At 39.7% G+C, this 23,965-nt stretch overlaps 1 long non-coding RNA gene across 1 annotated transcript in view; it reads right to left on the reverse strand.

The window, feature by feature from the left end:
* The window catches only part of LOC142745358 (uncharacterized), a 224,810-nt gene that overhangs the window by 14,122 nt on the left and 186,723 nt on the right, over nt 1-23,965 (reverse strand). Inside the window, exon 3 of the long non-coding RNA XR_012881684.1 lies at nt 3,879-3,943. This is a non-coding gene — a long non-coding RNA (uncharacterized LOC142745358). The remainder of the gene's footprint in view (nt 1-3,878; nt 3,944-23,965) is intronic.

Below are 23,965 nucleotides of genomic sequence, written 5' to 3' on the forward strand. Positions count from 1 at the left end.
AAATGACTATAGACCAATATGAACCCTTTTTAAAAAAAAAAAATTAAAAAAAAATGACAATTCGTTTTTTTTAGGTGGGGCTAATCACAGTCCGTCACTTAGGATCAATACAGAAAACACCCATTCACATGCAACTTGTTTGAAAATCTACGTGATGAATGATTTCTTTTTGGGAAAAACTGGCAAAATGTAATTAACTACAAGATCTTTTTAAAATGGTAGGGTTTTTCTTTTTACCGTTTCTTTTTCAACAAGCATCTGATGAAAAAATAAATATGTATTGTTGATTTTGTTCATTAGATGCCCTTTAAACCTGCCTTATTCAGCAGGACCAGAAAATTTTAGTCAAAAATTTCGGAGGCCTTTTTAAAGCGCAAGGCGGAAATTTGTGTCTGGAAAATGCCATTAGTAAAAAACAAAAATGCTTTTCAATTTTATTTTTTTTGTTTGTTTTTTAAAGAAATAATCCTTTACTCTAAAAAAAAATCTATCGGCACATAACTGTAAATATATATATATATATATTTCATTTTGAGAATTACATTTTGACATCAGTACACAGAAAAGTTCATTTGTATGCACAAAAGTGATCTAGGCCAATAAACAAAATAAATATATTCAATTTGTAAGCCCAGCCTATACCAAAGCACTTGCCGTTATAATATCATGTGCTGAAGACTGAATGGGTTAAAATAATTTCCATTTTTAATGTGTCTTCTTTATTTTAATGGATACGTAAAAACCCGCAGCCCATTGTAGTGGCTTAGTATGTGTTTGAATCAGCAGCAGCGAGATCATGATGCGCAATGTTTATTTTGTGATTATTGGAAAGTCATATGCCAGTCTCTTTTCAGTATACTCCGCCATATTGTTCATTTTATATGCAGCGAGGCTTTTTAAATATCGCATAGATATGCACAGTTTCATTATTCATTATTTCCCTTGCTACTATCTTTCGCAGCAGGCACCACTAATTATTTGGAGAGTGTTCTAGCCTGGGTGGCGGGCTCTTAAATAAAGAACAATAGTGAATGGAACTGTCCTCATAAACATGTACATGTACATTGTGTCATATCACTCGGTATATATACATGCTAAACCTAAATACTATACATATATATATATATATATATATATAAATATAAGGATTATCCACATGGCTCTTTGTGTGTATGGGTATGTGAGGTCATAGGTAAATATGCATATGTATTCTTCAGGTGTACATGATATTTACATAAAATATATAGGGTATGTGTATCTGTGTGTGCATACGCAATCAATTGTACACGTTTTCTCTTTCTATCCTAATTTTGTTGGCATGATATTTATAAAATATAATTCTCCAGTAGAAAGATATATATATATATATATATATATATATATATGTATATATATGTATATATATATATATATATATATATATATATATATATATATATATATATATATATAAATCCAAGTACAAGGCAGCACTCCAATATTAGTGATACAGTGAGGATCTGCATTTGATTAAATAAACAGATCCTCACAATTTCACTAATATTGGAGTGCTGTCTTGTACTTGGATTTTTTTTATATTATACCCATGACATTGGTCGTGTGTCTAACGATGATTTGTACCCCGCAACTAGAGATTGTGCTGCTTTCTTTCTTCATTTATATATATATATATATATATATATATATATATATATATATATATATATATATATATATATATATATATATATATATATATATATATATATATATATATATATATATATATATATATGCATATACACACACAAACACACGTTCTTTGTATATATGTATGTATGTGTTTGTATGTATATGTATGTATGTGTATATGTATATATATATGTATATATGTATTTATATATATATAAATATAGATATATGTATACACATACACTAATAAACACTTATACATATGTATATCTTACATGGGCACTAAATATGTTCTGTAGTGCAATTGTGCATTTGATTTTTAATAGTATAATTTAAAATTCTGACATTTCTCAGTACTCCCCTGAGAAACCAAAAGGATATTGAAAATGCTATAGAAAGAAAAAAGCTACAGTATTTGTCACTCCCATTTAAATTGATATATGCTGCTGTCCTATAAACGTCAGACTGGATAACCCTGAAAAATTACCATGAATCTCCATAATTACGCATATTCATGATGCTATTTTGCATAGAGCTGCAAGCAAACTGCATGGGGGAGGGGACTATTGCCTGAGATTTGACAGACTGAAATTATTACCCAAATCATAGAAAAAAGGAAAAAAAAAAACTAAATGATTTGTGCTACCAAGGCATACATAAGAACATGTAAAATAAAGATCAGTTGATCTAATTTTTTTTTGTTTTTGCATAATTATTTTCAACTGCATGGTCTGTCAGTCAGGAAAGTGTAAGTTAAAATACTATAACAGCCGCTGAATACCTAGAGAATTGCCCCGCTAGGAAAATGAACAGATTTAGTGTTTACTTGAAATCTTTTGATGTGCCGTGTGCAAATCAGGGTGGTATGTTCCTGTTTCTGCATTAAATATAAGTCCTCAAACATAGCCCTGTAAACTGTGAAAAGACCACGAGGTAGAGGAGGCTCTGTCCTGCGTCTACTTCAATGGGCTTTTGTGCAGAAGCGAAGAGCAATCAGGGCTCGAGAAGTAATTATCAGCAGGGTTTGGGTAGCACAAATGCTTGGGTAAACAGCGATTGTTCTTACCACAAGATTTCCAAAAGAAACAACAATACTGGCATTGTCCTCCACTTCTCATTAAGTGGATTCAGGGACAGAGCTGAGCACTCTGAGGCGCATGGGAAACTGACAGGCAAACTGTGTTCTGAGCGAATCTCTCATGATCCCACTACAACGGGCTCTGGCTTTGGGCATCAGTAATGCCAGCTGCATCGGGAGAAGCCAAGCCTGTCATACCATCTTCACGTCAAATCTCTGTGTCCACAGACAAGAGCATCGTTTTCGGCTTAATGAAGAAACAAATACAAAGGGGACGATTAGGCCTTGTTAACACTTGCATTCATTTTCCAATATAAAAGCTGCACTGCTTCGTTCCTTATTAAACTTTGTTGATTTTTTTTAACCAAATGGGTACAGAGAAATGCCCCAAATGATAATGGACACAGGATGGTCACATGACCGCCATATATGTGTATCTATAGGCCGAACAGTCTGCTATGATGTTAAGAGTCATGGATGTACGCCTGGGTTATTATTATTATACTCATTATAGTTTACTGTATGTTAACAGACTCTATGCTATCTAAGTCTTAGTCCGGTTAATAAAACCCTATTAATAACTGGTATTTCAAAAATAATTTCTCGGATTGCGTCTTTTCTCCCTCTCGCGTTTTACTCATGCAGGGATTAATCTTATTTGCAATCAGTCGTCAATGGCTGTACGGAACAATGGAACGTATTGTGCCAGCACATAGTACAGCCCATTTATGAGATACGTCACGCAGCAATATGCAAATACTACTTATTATGTCTAAACACTATCATACCAGTGGTGCACCACAGCTAACATTTTCTACTTTGCATATAAATGTATTGTATTTTTCATGACAAATGCCTGTGTTTTATCAGAGAGAAGGCGCTGTTAAGATTTTTCCCTGAATAATGAAGACAAATACATTGTACGCTAAAGATTAGCACTATGCTGTATAATGCATGCTTTTTGTTTTACCATTATATGCCTTCTTGCGGATGGTCGTAATGGGCTTAAGCCTAGGCTGGCATTATTTCTGTAAAGAGACACTTCAGATTCATTCAGTAAGTAAAAAATCTCTTACCATAGTAGACAGAATTAACCAGCAAAATGAATGCAAACCTCTAAAATACATACCTTTCCGGCATGAGGAAATAGCCTTTCCTTGCATTCATTATACGGCACTGCCACATTGCTGACTCCTAATGACACAAATAAGACATGCTTTATGCAAATGGCCTATGCAGGTTATGCAAATAGCAAGTTCATTTTGATGCAGCCGGGACTCACACCATTTCATTCCATTTCTATATTTTCAAAGAATGCTGTTTTTACCTCAGCGTAATGAATTATAGCCAGAAAAAAAAGCACAGCGGCTTTATATTGTATATATGAATAAGAAAATAAAATAATAACAATCATAGATTTTAATTGTTTCACCGGCTTTATTTATGGGCATGATGATGCTGCACCGAGCGAGATTGGTTACAGATGAAATCTGCAATTCAGATTTTCTTTTGTGCTGATCGTATGTTAATTTTAGTGGGTGGCACTGCTTCACTTTTCATACAGGAAATATATTTACATATTAACATGTAGGTAGATTTCATGTTGCACCCCATCAGTTTCAACAGATATCTGAGTGAATGAAGAAGAGCAATTGAATGAAATAGTAAATGAAATAATCAGTGAAATTTATATTTACTTTACCAAAACATAAAAAAGTGACAATCCATGCTTTAGGAATTGGTCAAAGAATAAATACTTTTTTCAATATATTATTATTATTATTATTATTATATGAATTATTTTATTTTATGTGACTTAAGTTTGATGTGTTTTCTAAAATGACACTTGTTTGTTATCCTGTAGTTTACATGGTATTTTAGAAAATAGCGTTGTATTGAATATGATGATTATATTTTATTATATGTATATATTTATCCTTCTTTTTTATATATTCTGTTTTTATTTTGTTTCTCTTCAACATAACACTAAATAATTCTGTCTCTACAAATAAATGTATTTTGGCTCTTTCCCCTACTTTTCACAGTACTTTGTCCACTACTGGTATGAGTTTAAATTGTGAATTACTTTCTGGAGAATTTACAGTTTAATAATTGTTGCCTGGGGCTATTATAGGAGGAACAACTTCATTTCCATGGTAGCAAAAATAGCTGGTGCTGAGTTTGCCATGACACTGTGCATCCATTTGCCCTACCCTTGCGATGTATTCTAAAGCAGCATTGACATCTAAAGTTATAAGAAAATGGGGCCTATTAGTGGCCCCTACAATCATTCGGGCTTTAAGCAATTCCTAAACGGGAATATTCAATAGAACATGGTGTGCAGCTGTTATTGTGGCAGAATATATTTTTCTCACAGCGTGCACTTTAAAACTCTGCCATGTACTAAATACAAAAAATATGTACTTGAAACTAGATTCTACTTTATGTGGACTACATTGAGCCTGCTTACTTTGACCCAAATAGTATGCTATATTCATTACATGTGAATATGATAATTTACTAGAGTGCTCCAAATGATTACAGGCAAAAATGCAAGTAGAACAGATTAATTTCCTTTGTATACTGGGTATTCAGAATATTTTTATTATGGTCTATTACTTGTAAAACAACACAAACAAAGCTATAAAGATAGGTACTTCATATTTGTCTCAAGAACACTATTACTAGTGACTTTTTGGTTAAAACATTACATTTAAATGTAACACTTTTATCAAAGATAAACATAGTAAGCTAAAGTACATGTCATTTGTTGTTGTCCATGGCAATTCCTTTCTACTCCCCAACTTTTACATGTATATTTCCACATGAGAGACAATTGAATTCTTAAAAGGGCTTTTACATGAGGTGAAGGAGCCAGATTCTCTGCGAGTCTTGAACCTTGCAAATCAACTTACCATCCCTATTTACACCCTCTTTCAAAAACATAACCAGACATACAACACCTATATATCCACACGTCATATAAACTACACTACAGACTGACAGGTTGTAGCTTAGAAACATACAAAGCACAGCAGTCCACACTTCCACTTCCAGTATGAGAATGGGGTTCCTTGGGCTCATCAGGAAATGATTCAAGTTTCTCCTTCACACACAGAATTTTTGTGACAATTTAAACTGAATCAACACTTCTAAACACGCTAGCTTCTAAACACGCTCGCTTCTAAACACGCTAGCTTCTCAACACGCTAGCTTCTAAACACGCTCGCTTCTAAACACGCTCGCTTCTAAACACGCTCGCTTCTAAACACGCTCGCTTCTAAACACGCTAGCTTCTAAACACACTCGCTTCGAAACACGCTAGCTTCTAAATACGCTCGCTTCTAAACATGCTAACTTCTAAACACGCTCGCTTCTAAACACGCTCACTTCTAAACACGCTAGCTTCTAAACACGCTAGCTTCTAAACACGCTCGCTTCTAAACACGCTAGCGTTATTAAAATGTAACGCTTTTCATGTAATTTTTATTGGCGTTTTTGGTGGCGTATTATATTCTGTGTCATTTTGGACATGTTTTTGAAATCCTATATAGAAGCCTACGGGAAAAATTGCTAAAAAACTCCATATCTAGAGCATGCTGCGTTTGGAAAAAAACCACCACTGATCTCCAAATTGCCTCAAAAATGACACAAACCAAAACGCAATTGTGTTTAGTGCATTTTATATTTTACTATAGATTTTAATGTAACATCTGTCCGCACTTAGGAACGCAACAAATTACACAGCAAAAAAACACCATTAAAAGCGCTACAAAAAATGAACAAAAAAGTACACAGCGTGTCCGACCTAGAACCCACAGGAAGTTCTAGCTGAAAAACCGCACCAAATTGTAGTGCAGATTTTCGGCCACAATCGCCGCTATAGAAAACAGAGTAGAAAAAAAAGGCCAATACTTACCTTCACTGGCGTTATCATAGAGACATGTCCCTCTGGTCTCTGTGCAGCCTGGCTTCCTGTGATGACGCTGCAGCCCAAGTGACTGCTACAGCACATGATTGGCTGCAGCAGGACAATGGAATGAAACATCATACCAGGAGGCCGGACTGCACAGAGAACAGTCGAGGGAACAAACAGCCATTGATATGCCAGGGGGTTAATTAGAATTTTTTAATTAAATTTAAACAAAAAGATAAGTTTGTTTGTTTTTCCGATTTGTGATTTTTATGACGGAATTGTAGCTTTTCCGCCGCAAAAAAATCTAAACTTTTGCTCTTTGTTGCAGATTCTACCTCCCATTGAACACAATGGGGAAAAATCTTAACAAAAGTGCAATAATTCCGCAGCATAAATTTATGTTGCTGATTAAAAAAATGTACCGTATGTCAACTTATACACGCTTTTTCATCTGATTTTCTGTCCACAGCGTTTGGATGAGATTTGTTTAAGTGTCATCCATTTTGTTGCTACTGTAAACGCTGCTGATTTTCCGCAATAAAAGCATATCCACTTTTAATTGCAAAGTTAAACATTGGTGTTATCATTGCAAATGGGGGACATATCATCAATAGGGTGAAATAGGTTATGCGTTAATTAACCCATAGAAAATAGACTGTAGTGGTAATTAATTTACTCCAAATTGGGTAATTCTTAAAAATTTGGGGTGTTTTTTATTACCATATACGCATAAAAAAATTCTTTCATTATTGCAGTTTTCACACTGGTCAATAGAGCAGTCACAATAAGCCAACATTTTCTACAGCTCACTAATCAGCTTTGCTATATACAGTTAGGTCCAGAATTATTTGGACAGTGACACAATCTTCATGATTTGGGCTCTGCATGCCGCCACATTGGATTTGAAATGAAACAACTGAGATGCAATTGAAGTGTAGACTTTCAGGTTCAATTCAAGGGGTTGAACAAAAATATCCTGTGAAACGTTTAGGAATTGCAACTATTTTTCTACACAGCCTCCTCATTTCAGGGGCTCAAAAGTAATTGGACAAATTCAAATTACCATAAATAAAATCTCTTTTTTTTAAATACTTTGTAGAGAATCCTTTGCAGGCAATGACTGCCTAAACTCTGGAACCCATGGATATCACCAAACACTGGGTTTCCACCTTTGTGATGCTTTGCCAGGCCTTTACTGTAGCTGTCTTCAGTTGTTGCTTGTTTGTGGGTCTTTCTGCCTTAAGTTTTGTCTTAAGCAAGTGAAATGCAGCTCGATCAGGTTGAGATCTGGTGATTGACTTGGCAATTGCAGAATATTCCACTTCTTTGCCTTCTGGTTTGCTTTCGCAGTATGTTTTGGGTCATTGTCCATCTGTATTGTGAAGCGAAGTCCAATCAACCTTGCTGGATTTGGTTGAATCAGAGCAGAAAGTATATCCCTGAACACTTCAGAATTCATCCGGCTGCTTCTGTCTTCAGTCACATCATTAATAAACACTAGTGACCCAGTGCCTTTGGCAGCCATGCATGCCCATGCCATCCCACTGCATCCATCATGTTTTACAGAGGACGTGGTGTGCTTTGGATCATGAGCCGTTCCAAGCCTTCTTCATTTTTTCTTCCTCCCATCATTCTGGTACAGGCTGATCTTCCTTTCATCTGTCCAAACAATGCTGTTCCAGAACTGGGCTGGCTTCTTTAGATGTTTTTTGGCAAAGTCTAATCTGGCCTTTCTATTTTTGAGGCTGATTAATGATTTGCACCTTGTGGTGAACCCTCTGTATTTGCTCTCATGAAGTCTTCTCTTTATTGTAGACTTAGATACTGATACACCTACTTCCAGGAGAGTGTTCATCACTTGGGTAGATATTGTGAAGGGGTTTTTCTTCACCATGGAAAGGATTCTGCGATCATCCACCACTGTTGTTTTCCGTGGACGTCCAGGCCATTTGGAGTTCACGAGATCACCAGTGCGCTCTTTTTTTTAAAGAATGTACCAAACTGATAATTTGGCCTCTCCTAACATTTGTGCTATCTCTCTGATGGATTTCTTCATTTTTTTTCAGCTTAACGATGGTCTGTTTCACTTGCATTGAGAGCTCCTTTGACCTCATGTTGTGGGTTCACAGCAACAGCTTCCAAATGCAAATGCCACATCTGGAATCAACTCCAGACCTTTTACCTGCTTAATAGATGATGGATTAATGAAGGAATAGCCCATGCAGCCCATTAAATAGCTTTTGAGATAATTGTCCAATTACCTTTGGTCCCTTGAAAAAGAGGCAGCTACACATTAAAGAGCTGTAATTCCTAAACCCTTCTTCAAATTAGGATGTGAATACCCTAAAATTAAAGCTGAGAGTCTGCACTTAAAGCCCATATTTATTATATAACTGTATATTCAATATGTTTTGGTAAACAGCTAAAATGCCAAAACTTGTGTCACTGTCCAAATAATTCTGGACTGAACTGTAGATTAGGTCATAATGAGCAGAGCATTCTCATTATCATTAGAGGGTGGGTGAGTTAATGATAGCTCTATTTTACAGTAAAGTATTACTATACTCACTAATGAGGCTCTGTATGCAACTCTATGACATTCCTTTGTCAATTAACTCCCATCCATTTCAGCTATAAAAAAATTACCAACACTTTACTTTTACTGTCTAATAATATAAAGCTTCAACATTAAAAAAAACAAACAGAACAAACACATTATTTCTCTAGTAGTCAGGGTCTAAACCACTGTCCACCCATTTGCTACATCTTCCCTTTTCTTTTTTTCCTGTCTTTTAACATGAACTGAGTTTGGATGGTGTACTGCTTTGTATCTGAGCTATTGTTTCTTGGTCTGTCACTGTCTGGCATCCATATTTTCACACTCTGGTAACCATCTCTGAATTTTAATGTATTTTTATGCTTTTGTTATCAATAAACTTATATTTTTTATACTGTCTTGGTGTATCATAGACTCCAATTTCTAGGTTGTTATTTACTGTTGTTACTTCCATTTAACAATAATAGCACTTACAATTAACAAGGGCAGATCTAGCAGATTAGAAATTTCACAAACTGACACATAGTGTAATACTATGACAGGGCCACCTTTAAAGTCACCGAGTACGACTTAGGAGCTGTTCACATCTGTGTCGGCCGCAGATCTGGCAAGAACTACCAGGAACAATACATATTTTTCCAGTAAAACTATGGAAACCCCGATGGAAAGCCAATGGAACCCATTAAAGTCAATGAGTTCCTTTAGCCGCCGGTGGTGTCCGTGTTGAAACGGAACCGTTGCGTCCAACATTCCCTAGTTCAGCTCCTGTGACGAAACAGAACAACGGAATGCCCTGACACAGATGTAAACAGGGCCTTATACTATCACCAATGTTTTTCTATGGAGATTGCATGGTGGGGGCTTTATTTTATGCACTGGTTTGCACCGGTATTTTATGCACCGGTCTGAAACCCCTGAACTTAATACTGATGAGGGGTGTCCACATACTTTTGACCACATAGAGTACTTCACAAAATATCCTACAAATATATATACAGTATGTTGACAATGTGACCTTTAATAGTAGTCTTCCATATGATTTTTCTTCTTTCTTAAATTTACAATGAAGAAAGGCATTTAGGCCCCTTTTAAACTCTTGTCTCACTGCTCTAACAGTAAAGAAACCCCATCTATGATGATGGTGAAACGGTCTTTCCTCTAGATGCACTGGATGCCCCCTAGTCATAGTTAACGGGCCTAGGTATAAAAATATCATTACACAGACCTCTGTACTATCCATTCATATATTTGTACATAGTGATTAGTTTACTCTAAAGATGTCTTTTTTCCAAACTGAATAACTGTAAGTTTCATAATCTTTCTTAATATCAAAGAGCAGAAACCCTTCATAAAACATAACCTTTATTAATTATTAGGAATAAAATACTCTAGTTAATTATTGCGATATACAAATACATCTGACACAAACAGAGTTGAATCAAATAAGCAATCCACAATTATCACCTGTAGTGTCCAGGAACATAAATTAAGATGGTGTGGTACTATACACCACCTATGGACACACGCTAAGGATACAAAAATTATTACCACACATAAATTGAGTAATTCAAACATCACTTAGTGTATAGAGAAACTACAACACTGATACTTCATAACTGTCCCAACGCATTTTCCCAACCTCGTTACTTCATCAGGAGACAATAATGGACAAGGTATGGCCATATATCTATACCTTCATTGCTCTTTATTTATAAAGACCTATGAAGGTATACATATATGAACAATAAATGTTTGCGGGTATTGGTACGTTTGTACCAGATTACAACTCTCGACTCCTGGGAGTAAAGATGATACATGGCTGAGGAAGGAACAGGTAGGTAAAGATAGTCCATTTCACAAGGCATGCTGCTTTGTAAATGCTGCTGACAGAGACATGGTATCCCACATGGTCTGTGATAACTTCCTGAGGAAGCGTGGGATGTAATTAGTGCAGACCTGTTATGATTTATATAGGCCAGTCAGAACCGCCCCCAGGTAAAACAGCCAATCGGAAGAGCAGCCATCTAGATTGACAGCAACAAAGCAATATACTGGGCAACAATAAGCTATTCAGGCATTATAAATAAAACTCATACCGTAATCAATACAAAGGAAGAAAGGCCATAAATAGTCATCCATGAACAAAAGCCCACATGCGAATATCGTAAAGCGCACTAGGCAGGAAGATAAGCCTCATCTCTTGCACACAGAGTCCCCCAGTGATGACGTGTAGCCATGCATTTCATACTAAAGTTTGTTTGCAAAAAAACGCACACGGTATGTCTTAACAAAAACCAGTGCGTCATGCATAGTAACGGGTACTGTAGTGATAATGTGAGACTTTAATTTCCGGGATATTAATTGGTGTCATGGTTCGGCTTCAACTGCAAAGGGGAGACATTTCCTCAACCTGTTGCAGGAAAATTTTATGGGCCAGTTTGTGGAAGACCCGACTAGAGGTGAAGCTCTGTTGGATCTGGTCATTTCTAATAATGCAGAGCTTGTTAGGAACGTCAATGTTTGTGAAAACCTCGGTAACAGTGATCACAATATAGTTAAATTTTACCTATACTGTAAAAAACAAACACAGGCTGGGAGGGCAAAAACATTTAATTTTAAGAAAGGAAATTTCCCTAGGATGAGGGCTGCTATTCAGGATATAGACTGGGTAGAACTAATGTTAAATAATGGGACAAATGATAAATGGGAGATTTTCAAATCAACTTTGGGTAATTATAGTGCAAAATTTATTCCAATAGGTAACAAGTATAAACGACTAAAATTAAATCCCACATGGCTTACACCTTCTGTGAAAGGGGCAATACATGACAAAAAAAGGGCATTTAAAAAATGAAAATCTGAGGGTACATCTGTAGCCTTTGTAAAATATAAAGAGCTTAATAAAATCTGTAAAAATGTAATAAAATTATCAAAAATACAAAATGAAAGGCAGGTGGCCAAGGATAGTAAAATATATCCCCCAAAAATGTTTCAAGTATATAAATGCAAAAAAGCCAAGGTCTGAACAGAAGGGAGAAGGTAGACTTACTAAATTAGTTCTTTAGTTCTGTATATACAACAGAAGAAAGAGCAGCTGATGTAGCCGGTGCCAGTGCTATTAATATATCAGTTGATATACTGAATTGGATGAATGTAGATATGTTTCAAGCTAAATAAAATAAAATAAATGTGCACGGGACCAGATGGGATACACCCTAGAATTCTTAAAGAGCTTAGTTTTTTGAAGACAGCCACACCAGATCCCCGACCACAAACAAGGGGTTAGCATAACGTCTTCTATCTGCCTGAGTCTTTTGTATGCTCTGGGACGCCTCTAGGTTCTTCTGTACCTGGGCCCAGAGTGTGCACAGTTCCCAATGAACGACATCTACCTCGGGATTGTTGGAACCACTGGGTGAAACGGAGGAGAACCGTGGATTAAACACAAAATTAGAGAAAAAGGGGGAGACCCCTGACGAGTTACTGACCCGGTTATTAAGGGAAAATTCAGCGAGGGGAATGAAGGAGACCCAATCATATTGACAGTCAGAGATAAAACACATTAAGTATTGTTCTAGGGACTGATTAGTCCTCTCAGTTTGGCCATTAGTTTCAGGATGGAAGACCGAGGAGAAGGACAGATCAATCTCCAACTTTTTACAGAAAGCTCTCCAAAACAATGAAACAAATTGTACCCCCTGTCAGAAACAATATTGACAGGAACCCCATGGAGACGCAGGATGTGTTTGACAAACAAGGTAGCTAACGTCTTGGCATTGGGTAGTTTCTTGAGGGGCACAAAGTGGCACATATTACTAAAGCGGTCTACTACAACACACACCACCGACTTGCCTTGAGATGGAGGCAGATCAGTGATAAAATCCATGGAGATATGGGTCCAAGGTCTCTGGGGAATGGCCAAAAGACATAGTAAGCCCGCTGGTAGGGACCTGGGAGTCTTGGACCTGGCACAAATTTCACAAGCGGCAACGTAGGCCTTAACGTCTTTAGGCAACCCAGGCCACCAATAGTTTCTAGCAATGAGGTGCTTGGTACCCAGGATGCCTGGATGGCCAGATAGAGTCATGATTTTCCCTGAGTACCCTTAGCCGGAATTGCAGGGGAACAAACAGCTTGTTTTCAGGAAGGTTCCCGGGAGCTTAACCTTGATCAGCCACAATTTCGGAGACTAAATCAGAATCAACAGAGGAAATGATTATACCTGGGGGCAAAACACAAGCAGGATCTTCCTCCGAAGGAGGGCTGGCCATGAAGCTACGCGACAGTGCATCAGCTTTAATATTTTTAGACCCAGCCCTATAGGTGACCACAAAGTTGAATATAGTAAAAAACAACGCCCATCGAGCTTGTCTCGGGTTTAGCCTCCGGGCAGATTCTAGGAAGACCAGATTCTTGTGGTCGGTAAGGACCGTTATCTGGTGCCTAGCCCCCTCCAAGAAGTGACGCCACTCTTCAAATGCGCATTTAATGGCTAAGAGTTTGCGGTTGCCCACGTCATAGTTACTCTCAGTGGGGGAGAACTTCCTGGAGAAGTAGGCACAGGCACGGAGATGGGTGAGGGACTTGGTACCCTGGGACAAGACAGCACTCACTCCCACCTCGGAGGCGTCAACCTCCACGATGAATGGCTCCATTTGGTTAGGCTGAATCAGCACTGAGGCGGAGATAAAGCACTTCTTAAGGATCTCAAAAGCCAGGACCGCCTCCGAAAGCCAGTGGAGGAGATCAGCACCTTTGCGAGTAAGATCCGTAAGAGGCTTAGCGATGACCGAGAAGTTAGCAATAAATCTCCTGTAATAATTAGCAAACCCCAGGAAGCACTGTAACGCCTTCAGGGAGGAAGGTTGGACCGATTCAGCCACAGCCTGAATCTTGGCAGGGTCCATGCGGAATTCATTAGGAATGAGGATTTGACCCAAAAATTGTATCTCCTGCACCCCAAACACACATTTTTTGGATTTAGCAAAGAGTTTGTTTTCCCAAGGGCCTGGAGAACCTTCCTGACATGCTCAATGTGGGAGGACCAGTCCTTGGAAAACACAAGTATGTCATCAAGGTACACTACAAGAAATACCCCCAGGTAGTCTCTTAAAATCTCATTTATAAAATTCTGGAAGACCGCGGGAGCATTACACTACCCAAAGGGCATGACGAGGTATTTGAAATGACCTTCGGGCGCGTTAAACGCAGTCTTCCACTCATCCCCTTCTCTGACTCGGATAAGGTTATAAGCCCCCCGAAGATCAAACTTAGAGAACCATTGGGCTCCCTGAACCTGATTGAAGAGATCAGGAATCAAAGGAAGGGGATACTGGTTCCTTACACTTTATTCACGTTTCGGTAATCGATGCACGGCCTAAGACCACCATCCTTCTTCCCTACGAAGAAGAAGCCAGTACCTACCGGAGAAGTAGAGGGGCGAATTTAACCCTTGGCCAGGCTTTCCTGGATATATTCTCTCATGACCTCACGTTGGGGACAAGAGAGATTAAATATCCTACCCTTAGGGAGCTTAGCACCTGGTACCAAATTGATTGCGCAATCGTATTCTCTATGAGGAGGTAACACTTCGGAGGCCTTTTTAGAAAAAACATCAGCGAAGTCCTGAATAAACTCAGGTAGAGTGTTCACCTCCTCAGGGAGAGAAATAAAATTAACAGAAAAACAGGACGTCATGCATTCATTACCCCATTTAGTAAGATCCCCAGTACTCCAGTTAAACGTGGGATTATGCATCTGCAACCAGGGAAGGCTTAAAACCAAATCAGACGATAATCCCTGCATCACCAGTACAGAACACTGCTCCAAATGAATGGAGCCAACAATGAGTTCAAAAACAGGGGTATGCTGCGTAAAATAATGATTAGTAAGTGGAGTGGAGTCGATACCCACTACCGGGACAGGTTTAGGCAAATCAATCAATGGCATAGCTAGAGACATTGCAAATTCCACAGACATAATATTAGCAGAAGACCCTGAATCCACGAAGGCCCTGCCGGTGGCAGACCTACCCTCAAAAGAGACCTGAAAGGGAAGCAAGATCTTATTAGGTTTCCTTTTTTCGGGTAATACCTATGCGCCCAAGCGACCTCCGCGATGGTCACTTAGGCGCGGAAGTTCTTCCGGCTGTTTATTCTTACGCCTAGGACAGTTGTTCACCTGATGCTTGTCATCCCCACAGTAGAAGCAGAGACCTTTCTTCCTGCGGAGCTCTCTACATTGTTGGGGAGACACGGAGGCCCCGAGTTGCATTGGTTCATCCGAGTTTTCCGTGGGAGAACGAAGCAACGGAAGCTCCGGAGCCATCATGGGGGAGCCAGAGGAGAAGGCACAAAAACGTTCAAGTCGTCGTTCCCTGAGACATCGGTCAAGACGTACCGCTAAAGCCATAACCTGATCTAGAGAGTCAGAAGATGGATAGCTAACTAATAGGTCTTTCAGGCCGTTCGACAAACCCAATCTAAACTGGCACCGCAAGGCAGGGTCATTCCAGCGAGAAGCTACACACCACTTCCTAAAGTCAGAACAGTACTCTTCAACGGGTCTCTTACCCTGACGTAAGGTCACCAGTTGACTCTCGGCAAAGGCAGTCTTGTCAGTCTCGTCATAGATGAGCCCGAGAGCGGAAAAAAAAGGTCAACAGAGGAAAGTTCAGGGGCGTCAGGAGCCAAGGAAAAGGCCCATTCTTGAGGGCCGTCCTAGAGCCGGGAGACAATTATACCCACTCGCTGGCTCTCAGAACCTGAGGAGTGGGGCCTTAGACGGAAATAGAGCCTACAACTCTCCCGAAAGGAGAAAAAAGTCTTCCGGTCCCCTGAGAACCAGTCAGGCAACTTGAGATGGGGTTCAAGAGGTGAGGTGGAGGGCACTAGCTGGTTAGCATCACGCTGGTCGCACCTCTGAGCCAGGACTTGGACCTGTAGGGAGAGACCATTTGCTGAGCCAGGGTCTCAAGGGGGTCCATAGTAGTAGGAACCAGGGTAGAAAAGGTATATGGGCCTGTGATTAGGTAATGACGGGGTGGGGAGACAGACAGGTGAGCCCTAATCTACCCACCACTCAGTCCCTGCCTACTTGCACGACCCGTCCTAGGCGACGGCGTACAACTGGGCGACGGTCCCTACGCTCAATATGTGCCCGACAGACAAACAGACAAGGGAACACAGAAGCTAAGGGAAAAGGGGCAGTTGCCCATGGCAACCCCGTGAACAACAAGAGCAGTGAACGAGCCGAGTCAAACCAGGAGTGTACGAGGTACCAAACGCAAAGCAGGAGCGTAGTCAGTAAAGCCAGGGTTAATAGTAATAGCTGGAACAGCAGAGCCAGGAAACAAGAGAGACTCACAGGCAAAGACAAGAAGCAAATGAAGGTATACATAGACCGAGGGCGGGAGCTAGAATCGTCTGGCCAGGCTGTGATAGGTTCTCCCACTCCTCAGCCTACTAGCCTGAGTGGTAGCAGATCGAGTCACTCTATCAGACCTAGGAGCAGATGCAGACAGATTAACCACGGGCGTCGACACAGAAGCTGTGTCTGGCAGATACTTTACAGTAATATTGCCACTTTACAAAGCATTAGTGAAGCCTCATCTAGATTATGCAGTTCAGTTCTGGGCTCCAGTTCATAGAAAGGATGCCCTGGAGTTGGAAAAAATACAAAGAAGAGCAACGAAGCTAATAAGGGGCATGGACATTCTAAGTTATGAGGAAAGATTAAAAGAATTAACCTATTTAGCCTTGAAAAAAGACGACTAAGGGGGGACATGATTAATTTATATAAATATATTAATGGCACATACAAAAAATATGGTGAAATCCTGTTCCATGTAAAACCCCCTCAAAAAACAAAGGGACACTCCCTCCGTCTGGAGAAAAAAAAGGTTCAACCTGCAGAGGCGACAAGCCTTCTTTACTGTGAGAATAGTGAATCTATGGAATAGTCACCGCAGGAGCTGGTCATAGCAAGGACAGTGGATGGCTTTAAAAAAAGGGTTCGATAATTTCCTAGAACAAAAAAGTATCAGCTCCTATGTGTAGAAATTGTTCCCTTCCCTTTTCCTGTCCCTTGGTTGAACTTGATGGGCATGTGTCTTTTTTCAGCCGTACTATGTAACTATGTAACTATGTAACTATGTAACCTATACATAGAGCGTGGGTATTATGAATGCATGAAGATGAGCATGTGATTACATGATGACGTAAATACAAACGTGATCACGTGATACAGCAAGCCCTGACGAAATTCAGGACATCATGACGCAGACACTCTCCAGGCAACGTAACTGATATTGACCAGTAAGTTACCACAGATGTTATAGATACTAAATTGCGCCACCTAACGTAAGTAAATACAAAATGAACACATAAACACAAGACCAATAAAACTCTACATAATTAATATACTAAATGTGATAGGGAGCTATAGTTATTAAATTAATTTAATTAAATAACACATACTTATATTGGGGGAGAGGAAAACGGACAATTACATACATAGACTGAACTTGAGTGATTATACATACCCCTCCCTAGTTCAATCAAATATAAATCCTCATAGATAAATATAGCCAAGTATTTACAACAGAAAAGTCAAGGGCAGGGGTGAAGGTAATTACATATAAACAAAAACGCCTAAATACGATATAAATAGATCTATAACTATTGTGGCTCATTTCTGAGCATTACCTCCACAAGATTTTTGGATCACAAACACAATATGGCCTACAGCAGTCAGTTATTACAAATACATAAAAAAATAGAGAGGGAGTCTCTGTTAAGGCTAAGAGGATTAAAAGATCTAAACCTATAAATCCGCTGGGTTTCTTTTTGTAATATCCTTCGATCCCAGTCGCCTCCACAGGGGGAGGTCGAACCAGATCAATTGCTGAGAATTAAATTGATGTTGGCCATTGTGTCACTCATGCACATGTCTAGGGATAGTTTTATCCAGTTTGTTCTCTATATCATTAAGGTATTCACCTATCCTCCTACGAAATTCTCCCGTTAACGTTCTTCCCTATATTGTCTTTGGGGCAGGTACATTGGCACAAATAAACCACACTTTTACTCCGACAATTACAGAAATCACATAGGTAATAGGTCTGTCCAGTAACTGAACTTTTTACTATTTTAGTTTGTTGTATATACGGATAGGCTACACAGCCACTACATCTGAATGTCCCACAGTTTTGAGCTAAGTCAAGTGTTCTGTAATGTGGGTCTGGTGTAGTGGATGTGCACTAATCTCTCTTTTAAACACAGTCCCATCCTGAATGTTATGGAGGAGTTACATGGTATCACATTCGTCATGTCAAAACTCCCCAGTAATTCTCCAATACCCTGAAGATATTAGAGGCTTGATCATCATAAATTCCTATAATCCTGCAAATTTGCCCATCACCTGAATCAGATGTAGATTTTGAGACAAGAAGATTGTCCCTGTTTTGAAATGATAATCTTTCTTATTACTGCAATTCACCCATTCTCTTAAATGGTCACTAACTTGCAGAGTCAGAGAGAGAGACAGACACGCTGGCCATAGAAGTCTATAGAATGGGGGTAGAAAGAGGGTGCACGTAGATAAATAGAGAAACAGACACGTTGCCCATTTAGGTCTAAGGAGAAGGGAGGGGTAGCAGGAGGAGGAAGCAGGAGCAGAGAGAGACACAGACATACACAGACGTGCTGCAACTTCTTATAAGAGTTATATGTCACCCGAGTGTTGAATTCTAAGCTACATTGCTCATTACACCTGAATGATGTCCTTCAGGCTGCTGAAGATTCTATATAGTTAATATATACGTGTGCTGTGTATACAAGACATTATAGCAGTTAGGCTCCGCCTACTAGTTCAGAGAAAGCTGAGAATTAGAGATAGCGCCTGCAGAGGGGAAAACTGCTAAAACAAATATAGAATATAGGTTATATAATAGCCAGGAATAGTGTTCTTCCTCCTATACATATATGACTTATATATATGTATATACATATATGGCTTATTCTAAAAAGTCATCTGAAAAACTACAGAAGGTACACTTTAATTTACCTGGTCTTTATTATCTCTATGTATATGTATATAAGGCACAAGGTTGCAGTCTGAGGCCTTCATCTAGTTGTGAGAGACCAGTCAGCGGACACGCACACATAACCTCCTCTCCCTATTCCAAAAAGTGATCTGTTAGAGGTTGCTTCGACAATGAGAGACGTGCAGCACTTGTATGCCATTGTGCAGTCGTAGTAGGGCTTTTCTTCACGCTGGGCAAAGATTCAGCTTGCCATCCCCCCATATGAAACTTGCTATCCTTCACCACCAATTAATGAAACATAACATTTTTTTTTACATAATTTTATACAAATAATACAAATGGATTTATATATCACACACTGTACAGTGGTTTACATTATAAACAAAAACCAGGACGTAGGCGTGAACACAGCTTTATACAGTAAAATTTATATTGCAAGGCAAACTACAGCACAAATACCAGGGCTGGTAAGAGGACTTATCAGAAGAATGTTGGAGGGCAGTTCTCATGTATAGTACACGTAGCAGGCCACGCGGCTCCACATCAGTTGCTTTCTTATGCCAACAGATTCTGTTGTGTTTAAGAAATCAGCTGATAGTATAGTTGCCTGGCCTGGCTCTTTTTTCAATGATTTGCAAGGGTACATTGTTGGGCTACTGCCACATTAGCTGCTTATTTGTTCCCCAAACTTGGGCCCCTGCTATCCCCACCGCCACCCCCCTACAAACTATGTCTATAGTTAACACCACCTTTTTGTGTTAGCATTGAAAGCTGGCTGTTACCATTCCCCTTTTCAAAGGGCTGTATCCCTAGATACTGATAGTGTCTAATCATCGCTGACCGTTTCAGACTGTGGTGGGACACTAGGCCTGGACTACATGAAGACTTGTGAAATACAAGAATTTACTATAACATACATGTCCGGAGAGGTTACAGCTCCTCTATAAATTCAGTAACTCACAGGTGAAGTCTTCTCTGATTATAGATGTTCTCTTTGCTTGTCTTCTCTATCTGGCTCAGAACGCCATGATGACTTCTCCTAACCACTGCAGAATTTGCTGCCGAGATATCTTTGGCCCATTGATTCTGCAGCCATCTCTAGCCTCTATAACAGGGGTCTCAAACTTGGCCAGGTAAATGGGCCGCACATAGGAAAATTTTGAAGTTGACTGGCCGCATTACTTTCAAATTTGATACGAAACAAAATTATTGTTACATAGTTACATAGTTAGTATGGCTGAAAAAAGACACATGTCCATCAAGTTCAACCAAGAGACGGGAAAAGGGAAGGGAAAAATTTCTACACATAGGAGCTGATACTTTTTTGTTCTAGGAAATTATCTAACCCTTTTTTAAAGCCATCCACTGTCCCTGCTGTGACCAGCTCCTGCGGTAGACTATTCCATAAATTCACAGTTCTCACAGTAAAGAAGGCTTGTTGCCTCTGCAGGTTGAACCTTTTTTTCTCCAGACGGAGGGAGTGCCCCTTTGTTTTTTGAGGGGGTTTTACATGGAACAGGATTTCACCATATTTTTTTGTATGTGCCATTAATATATTTATATAAATTAATCATGTCCCCCCTTAGTCGTCTTTTTTCAAGGCTAAATAGGTTTAATTATTTTAATCTTTACTCATAACTTAGATTCTCCATGCCCCTTATCAGCTTCGTTGCTCTTCTTTGTATTTTTTCTAACTCCAGGGCATCCTTTCTATGAATTGGAGCCCAGAACTGAACTGCATATTCTAGATGAGGCCTCACTAATGCTTTGTAAAGTGGCAATATTACATCCCTGTCCTGCGAGTCCATGCCTCTTTTAATGCACGATAATATCCTGTTGGCCTTTGAAGCAGCTGATTGACACTGCATGCTGTTATTTAATTTATGATTTACAAGTACACCCAGATCCTTCTCAACAAGTGACTCCCCCAGTGTAGCTCCCCCTAGGACATATGATGCATGCAGGTTGTTCGTACCCAGGTGCATAACTTTACATTTATCTACATTAAACTTCATTTGCGAACTGGATGCCCAAACACTTAGTTTGTTTAAATCCGCTTGCAATTCATGAACATCTTCTACAGACTGAACATTACTACATAGTTAGGTGTCATCTGCAAAAATAGAAATAGTGCTATTTATCCCATCCTCTATATCATTAATAAATAAGTTGAATAATAGTGGTCCCAGCACTGAACCCTGGGGTACACCACTTATAACCGGGGACCATTCAGAGTAGGAATCATTTACCACAACTCTCTGGATACGGTCCTTGAGCCAATTCTCAATCCAATTACAAACTATATTTTCTAAACCTATAGTCCTTAATTTACCCATTAGACGTCTATGAGGGACAGTGTCGAATGCCTTTGCAAAGTCCAAAAACATATATCCACAGCGGCCCCTCTGTCTAGGCTTCTGCTCACCTCTTCATAAAAACAGATCAGGTTAGTTTGACAACTTCTGTCCTTAGTAAAACCGTGCTGGCTGTCACTTATAATACAATTTTTTGTCACATAATCCTGTATATTGTCCCTCAATAGCCCCTCAACCATTTTCCCCAAGATGGATGTTAAGCTTACTGGTCTATAATTACCCAGGGAAGACCTAGAGCCCTTTTTGAAAATAGGCACCACATTTGCCCTGCGCGAGTCGCTTGGCACTATACCAGTCACTAGAGAATCTCTGAATATTATGAAAAGGGGGACAGAAATAACTGAACTAAGCTCTTTAAGAATTCTAGGGTGTATCCCATCTGGTCCCGGGGCCTTGTGCACATTTATTTTATTTAATTTAGCTTGGACCATATCTACATTCATCCAATTCAGTATATCAACTGATATGTTAACAGCACTGGCACCAGCTACATCAGCTGCTCTTTCTTCTGTTGTATATTCAGAGCTAAAGAACCCATTTAGTAGCTCGGCCTTCTCTTGATCCCCTATGACCAACTCCCCATTACCACTATCTCGGGGTCCTACATGTTCAGACCTTGGCTTTTTTGCATTTATATACTTGAAGATTTTTTTGGGATTTGTTTTACTATGCTTGGCCACCTGCCTTTCATTTTGTATTTTTGTTAATTTTATTACATTTTTACACATTTTATTAAGCTCTTTATATTTTACAAAGGCTACAGATGTACCCTCAGATTTGTATTATTTAAATGCCCTTTTTTTGTCATGTATTGCCCCTTTCACAGAAGGTGTAAGCCATGTGGGATTTAATTTTAGTCGTTTATACTTGTTATCGTTAGGAATTAATTAATTAATAAATTAGTTATTTGAACTACTATAACAATACTACATTGCTATAATAATACTACATTACTATAATAATACAGCTAACACTTACCCCACTTTACTCCACGTGCTTATTTTAACAATCCAGTTGTCCAGTTTAAGTGTCGCTAAATGAAGTCTGGCTGCTCAGTTTCCCAGCATTTGGCAGACAAAAGAATGTCAAGATAGGGAAGCCCCTTTTTAGATAGTGCCACAGTGCCCTCTGTAGATAATGCCACAGTGCCCTCTGTAGATAATGCCACAGTGCCCTCTGTGGATATTGCCACAGTGACCTCTGTAGGTAATGCCACAGTGCCTACTGTAGATAATTCCACAGAGCCCTCTGTAGATAACGCCACAGTGTCCTCTGTAGATAATGCCAAAGTGCCCTCCATGGATGGTGCAACAGTGCCCTCTGTAGATAATGCCATAGTGCCCTCTGTAGATAATGTCACAGTGCCCTCTGTAGATAATGCCACAGCACCCTCTGTGGATATTACCACAGTGCCCTCTCTAGATAATCCCATAGTGCCCTCTGTAGATAATGCCACAGTGCCCTCTGTATATATTGCCACAGTGCCCTCTGTAGACAGTGCCACACCCCCCATAAATAATGGCACAGTGCCCTCTGTAGATAATGCCATAGTGCCCTCTGTAGATAAGGCCACAGTACCCTCTATAGATAAAGACACAGTGCCATCTGTAGATAATGCCACAGTGCCTTCTGCAGATAATTTCACAGAGCCCTCTGTAGATAACGCCACAGTGTCCTCTGTAGATAATGCCACAGTGCTCTCCATGGATGGTGCAACAGTGCCCTCTGTAGATAATGCCACAGTGCCCTCTGTAGATAATGCCATAGTGCCCTCTGTAGATGGTGCCACAGTGACCTCTGTAGATAATGCCACAGTGCCCTCTGTAGATAATGCCATAGTGCCCTCTGTAGATGGTGCCACAGTGACCTCTGTAGATAATGCCACAGTGCCCTCTGTAGATAATGCCACAATGCCCTTTGTAGATAGTGCCACAATGTCCTCTGTAGATAGTGCCACACACCCACATGTAGATAGTGCCACACGCACCCCTTTGTAGATAGTACCACACACACCCCTTTGTAGATAGTGCCACACACACCCCTATAGATATGCCCCCACACACTCCTATAGATAGTGCCACACACATCCCCTATAGATAGCGCCACGACCCCTATAGATAACTCCATTGGAGCTCCCTCTAGGAGTGGAATCCCCAGCCAGAGTATTGCCAACGCTCTGGCCGGGGATTCCTCTGCTGGAGGAGCCCCTGAAGTCACTGTCCATATATGGACAGTGACTTCAGGGGCTCCTCCGGCAGAGGAATCCTTGGCCAGAGCACTCTAGCCAGGGAATCCGGTCCAGGAGGATCCCTTGACATCACTG

The sequence above is a fragment of the Rhinoderma darwinii genome, chromosome 1 (assembly GCF_050947455.1).
Source record: "Rhinoderma darwinii isolate aRhiDar2 chromosome 1, aRhiDar2.hap1, whole genome shotgun sequence".
Taxonomy (NCBI): domain Eukaryota; kingdom Metazoa; phylum Chordata; class Amphibia; order Anura; family Rhinodermatidae; genus Rhinoderma; species Rhinoderma darwinii.